This window comes from Acomys russatus, chromosome 8, assembly GCF_903995435.1.
Source record: "Acomys russatus chromosome 8, mAcoRus1.1, whole genome shotgun sequence".
NCBI classification, from domain to species: domain Eukaryota; kingdom Metazoa; phylum Chordata; class Mammalia; order Rodentia; family Muridae; genus Acomys; species Acomys russatus.
In genome coordinates, this window is record NC_067144.1 from 37,798,306 (window position 1) to 37,804,009 (window position 5,704).

The following is a 5,704-nucleotide window of genomic DNA, read 5'->3' on the forward strand; positions in this document are numbered from 1 at the left end:
CCTCAGAGTCTTCTCAGTAAGCTGAGGCGAGAGATCAAGAGCCCACCAGACCACTGTCAATCATTAGCCAAAAGGAACAGCCTTCAGGGGTGATTTGTGGTTGGTCTCTGAACAATCAGAAAGCCTTCCTGGAGCTCGCATCCCCAGGCATCTGCAGCTTTTAGAAAGGTTGTTTTGCTGTGTCCTGAGACTAAGTAAAAGGGACAGGTCTGCCTCTTTCTTCTTCATAAGCCCAAAAGGCCAATCTCTTAATAAGAGTTATGCTGACCCTGGCCCTCCCTGTACACAATGTCACCAAGTGCACAACCATAGTATCCCTTGTTCCCTGACCTCCTGCACTAACTCATCTTAGAATGACTTCTGTCTCTTCAGGGCTTGTCACGTGTAGCCTGCCCAGCTGTGTCCTTAACCCGCAAAATGTTAGAGAGATTGTAGAGGGAGTAAAAGCTACATTGTATTCTCAAGCCAAATAAAAATATGTTTATATGACATGTGGCTTAAGCTTTTTCTGTATCACGGATAAGTAAGAGTGGTGAATGGGCCTTGGAAATTTGTTTGGAAATTATCCAAACAACCTATTTTCCAACAGTGGCTCTCAACCCTCCTAATGCTGTGACCCTTTAATACAGTTCCTCACGTTGTGGTGATCCCCCAAGCACAAAATTATTTTTGTCACTAATTCAGTAACTTTGCTACTGTTATGAATCATGATGTAAACATCCGATATGCAGGACATCTGATAAGCAAACTCTGTGAAAGGGTCGTTCAACCCTCCAAAGGGGTCCCGACCCACAGCTGGAGAACCAGTAAGCTAAGAGAAACAAACAACATTCCACCTAACCAGGTGCTGTATTTCTTTAGGTGACAGATTCAAATTAAGACTGTATGTATTGCCACGTGCTTATGATTTACATACTAAATGTCACATCCTCTTTGGGCCAGCCCCTTTGCCCAGTACAGCCAGTTCACTGAGGCCCATGTAGAGAACCTCTACTACACCCCAAGTAGAAACATGCTGTCATGTGGACAATAAACATCTCAAATAGGTTGTTATGAACCTGCCCGTTCTGCCCAGCCAGCAAATAGATGGTTTCTCCCATTCATAAAATGCCCATTCATAAATTTTAGTTTCATAGAGGTAATATGAGAATTACCCAGGGTATGCTATAAAATACTCATTATATTTTTCCATAAAGATGCAGTTTCATAAAGCTGGGTGTGGTGGATTCAGGCCTTTGATCCCAGCACTCAGAAGGCAGAGGCAGGCAGATCTCTGAGTTAAAGGCTAGCCTGGCCTATGGAGGGAGTTCTAGGACAGTCAGGACTACACAGAGAAACCCATGTCTCAGAAAAAAAAATATGCAGTTTTATGTTTACCCTTAGTGAGAAAGTATACATCTAAACGCATCCATCAAACCTCCTGAGAAATTTCCACCTTAGGGTACCACCCTTCTCCATCACTGGCTTAAGATAAATCCATACATTACATTTACTGTCTTCATCCTTGATCACCCATCATATACACCCTCCACCAGTATCTTACTTCTTTCTAGGCCTTTAAGGCAACAAACAAGATTCATGCTATTACCAAAATATTCAAAAAACAAAAAAACAAAAAAACAAAAACCTCTGCATCCCACCTTCAAAAAACCCAACAACACTCTCTCACATATTTTTACTTACACAGCAGACATCTAACTCCCAAGGAAAGAATATGGAAAAGGAACCGGTTGAGGGGCAGCTTAGCTCTTAACATACCTTTTAAGATTAAATATATATAATGAAAGTATACCTTTGTGTTTGAAGATTCAAGTCACAAATACGCAAAAGCAAATCAATTCTTTCCAGCTGTAAGCGGCGATAATGCCCCAAGTACGTGAGCACATCAGAAGACCGAGCGGTTTCTTTTTGAGGGTACAAGATAAGGAGCAGTTTACAGCAGTCTCTTTCTCTAGACCTCGCCGACTGACCCCGGTGACAGGAGGAGGCCAGTCCAGGGCCACCTTTATAGTGCTGGCTTTCTTTCTTGCCAGCTAAGTGGGTAGAGGGGGCGGGGAAGCCCAGCACGCCTAAAATACACCCTATGCTCATCCTCGGGTTCGATCGGGCTGCGTGGGCACCGAGAAGGGCCAGAGGAGGCGAGGGGGGGCGGGCAGCGAGGACTAAGCTGTGGACTTTTTCCGCAAGCTGGAAATTCCCAGGCCAAAAAGGTACCGACCCGAGTCCCGGACATTCCCCGCGAGGAACGTCTGCAAGACCCGGACTGGAGCCCCGCGGAGCAACGAGAGGCACCGCACTGCTGTCTGTCCCAGTCTCCCGGGAGGGAATCCAGGGGATCAGACCTCCTCATTAGAGTTGCCTCTACGAATTTCTTCACTTTTTCACTGTGGCCTCTTGGGTGTGGAAATGGGATGGTCTGGAGGATTGCTTCCCCGAGTGTTGTGAGCATGGCAATCAGAAAGTGGCATCTCTTTTGTGTGTTCCTAACATTATAAATGAGGCTGGGCTCCTAGCTGGATGACTAGCGGGTGGCATAGGTGACTGGGAAATGGACCCAACTGCGAGAGAGCCATTGCACAACACTGAATCTCCTGACATTCTGTTTCGATGTTCAGTTTTTGGAACACTCGCTGTAGTAGTTTCAGGACTGTCTTTCTCTTCTTTTCTTTCATCATCTCCAGGCATTAGTTGTTACAGTTTAGTTTTTGTGACTACATAGGAAACACCCCTTGTCCTATTGGGGCAGCAAGACTGCTCATATACGTCATCAGTTCACATCCTTAAAGCTCAAGAGGCCTGACTAGCTCTCGTTTAATTAAAAAAAAAAATAGTTAAAAGTAAAAAATAGTTAAAAGTATTCTGTATGAGTGTAATGCATCTTTTTTTCCTTTTTTAAGTTTTATTTTATTAATTTATTCATATTACATCTCAATGGTTATCCCATCCCTTGTATCCTCCCATTCCTCCCTCCCTCCCGTAATGCATCTTTTTAAAAAGGTAAATATCCTAAAAATGAGTTTCTGGCAGTTCTCTTTCAGAGAAAACCCACACCAAAAGGTGTGTGTCTATTTTCTGAGCACTCCTTTTTCTTTTAATCATCATGCTTAAAACTTATATTTAAAACGCCATTTAATACAAAAGTTATTTAAAAATCTTAAAGGTAAATGCATTTGAAAGGATGAGTTAAACTGATAAAGCACATTTTTGCTCCCCTAGTTTCTGTGTCTGTACACTCCTGCCTCAACAGCTCTCTGGTCTCCCGCGGCCTCCCATCTGCCCCGGATTCCCAGGTACACCCCCTTCCCCCCAGTATTCGGGTACTGCAGGCCCACTTTGAAAGAGGAAACAGCAATCCGAAATCACGTCCATTGCCCACCCGCGTAGCAGCTGTTCTGAGTGCACTGAGCCTGCGTTGAGGAATAACCTGAAATGCTAAGCAGCCGTGTAGGGGAACTGAGGCATCTCGAGGGCTTATTTCCCTGCCCCTCTCTGTGACTGTCATTTTCTTTATCTGGGTCCAGAAACAGGAGACTCACTTCTGCCTTCCCCTCTCCACAAAAAACAACTGCAGTTTCCCCTCCCTCCTCTCCTCCCTCTCTCCACCCGCACACCGCCCACCCCCCCCCCAATCCACTCCTCCCCTTTTCAGAAAAGGGCAGGCCTACCATGGCTATCCATCAGCCACGCATACCAAGTTACAGTAGGACTAGGCCCATCCCCTCCTATTAAGGTTAGAGGAGAAAAGCAGTAGGAGGAAAGGGTCCCAAAAGCAGGCAACAGAGTTAGAGACAGCCCCTGCTCCTGCTGTTAAGAGTCCCACCGGAGAGAGAGCGCATGCGTGTGCCAGCTCGCTCCTTTTTCCTCGTTGGCTGTCTGAAGGCAAGATGGGTCACCAGCAGCTGTACTAGAGTTACCCACGGAAGTTCGGCCAGGGTTCTTGCTCCTGCCGCGTTTGCGCTAACCACCACGGTCTGATCCGAAAATACAGGTTCAACATGTGCCATCAGTGTTTCCGTCAGTACGCGAAGGGCGAAGGACATAAGCTTCATTCAGTTGGACTGAGCGACCTTGAGTGGATTATTCAAGACTGTCTGCCCAGTGAAACCGATCATGCTAGCCTTTGTACATAAAGAATAAAAAAGTGAAGACCATCAAAAAAATTAAAAAAAAAGAGTCCCACAGGAAGACCAAGCTACACGACTGTAACATATGTGTAGAGGGCCTAGGTCAGTTCCATGCAGGCTCCCTGGTTGTTGGTTTAGTCCAGGAGATTCACTTTTACGTGTATCACATGAATATGTAAAGGCTTAGCATATTTGTTCTTGCCAAGGACTCTGATCTATCAGTCTGAAACTAGCAGGAAAGTCTATCAAGTGGTATTAATATAAATACGGTTTTTCTGAATGGTAAAATGGTTCACTTACATTGGACTACCTAAAGTCTGGTCTGTGCTATAATACAAGAATCGCCGCACAAACCACTCGAGCACCAATCTCGGTGAGATATTGCTGGTTTATTCAAACGCCACATCCAAGCCTGGCCACAGTGGACTCTAACTGTGACCCCAGTCCGTTGTTTCTAAGGCAGGTTTTTATAAGAAAAACTGTAAGCAGGTAGCAACCAGGTAACCAGGCAGGAAGCAAGGGAGAGGGCAGCGTTACATCATTTGTTCTGAACACAATGTCTGGGTGGCTAGACCAAGCATTTTAAGCTGGTTGACTAGGACATAGGCTTGAGGACTTTTCAGTTCTCAATCACTCCAGGAGAAAGAAACATAGCAGGGTAGTGTGGTTTTGTTTAAATAGAACATAAACCATCCATTCAAGCAGAACGTCCAACAAGAGTTGAATTGTAAATAAAAGGCTACTCAGGCTCCCAAGCAGGCAGAGCCCCAAAACCTGAACCTTATGATCAAAATGGAGTCTTGGGGGTGCGGGGAAATGGCTCCTGATATGCTAAGGGTGATAGCAGGTCTTAACAGAGGAGCTACAGTTGGACTAAGAATTAAAGTAGAGCTCAGTGGAGAGTCTAGAGTTTAAACAGGTTCACCAGGTTACAGCCGTCTGTGTTTGCTGAATTATTTTTAATGGCAAGTATACATGTGGAAGGGTATGTGCAGGTGAGTGCTGGTGCCTGCAGAGATAGCAAAGGCGCTAGACATCCTGCAGCTGGAGCCACAGGCAGCTGTGCGCCTCCTGCTAGGGATGCTGAGGACCAACCTTTGGTCCCTCTGCAAGAGCAGTGCCTACTCCTAAATGCTGAGCTATTTCTACACCTCTGAGAAAGGTGTAGCCCTGGCTGTCCTAGAACTCACCCTGCAGACCAGGCTGGCCTTGAACTCAGGGATCTGCTTGCCTCTGCCTCCCAGGGCTGGGATTAAAGGCATGCACCACCACTGCCCACCTTGAGAAAGGTCATTCTTAATAGGATAGCTTCTAGAAGATATAATCCCCATAGAATGTTCTTATCATGGGCTTTTCCTTTCACAATACCAGCAAATCAGTCATTTCAGCTCCGGAGTATGGGTCACTCAGTTCCATTAATATTAACACTTCAAATATAAATTCATATTTTTTATTTGTATATGTGAGTGCTTCGCTTGTGTATAAGTGTGTATACACCATATGCATGCAGTCCTCACAGAGGCCAGAGGTGTCTGAACACCCCCGCCACCCACCCCACAACTAGAGTCACAGACAATGGT

At 45.6% G+C, this 5,704-nt stretch overlaps 1 pseudogene; it reads left to right on the top strand.

Annotated features, from left to right (window-relative positions):
* Positions 1-3,884: 3,884 nt before the first annotated feature.
* Positions 3,885-4,152, top strand: LOC127192749 (40S ribosomal protein S29-like; annotated as a pseudogene).
* Positions 4,153-5,704: the final 1,552 nt, after the last annotated feature.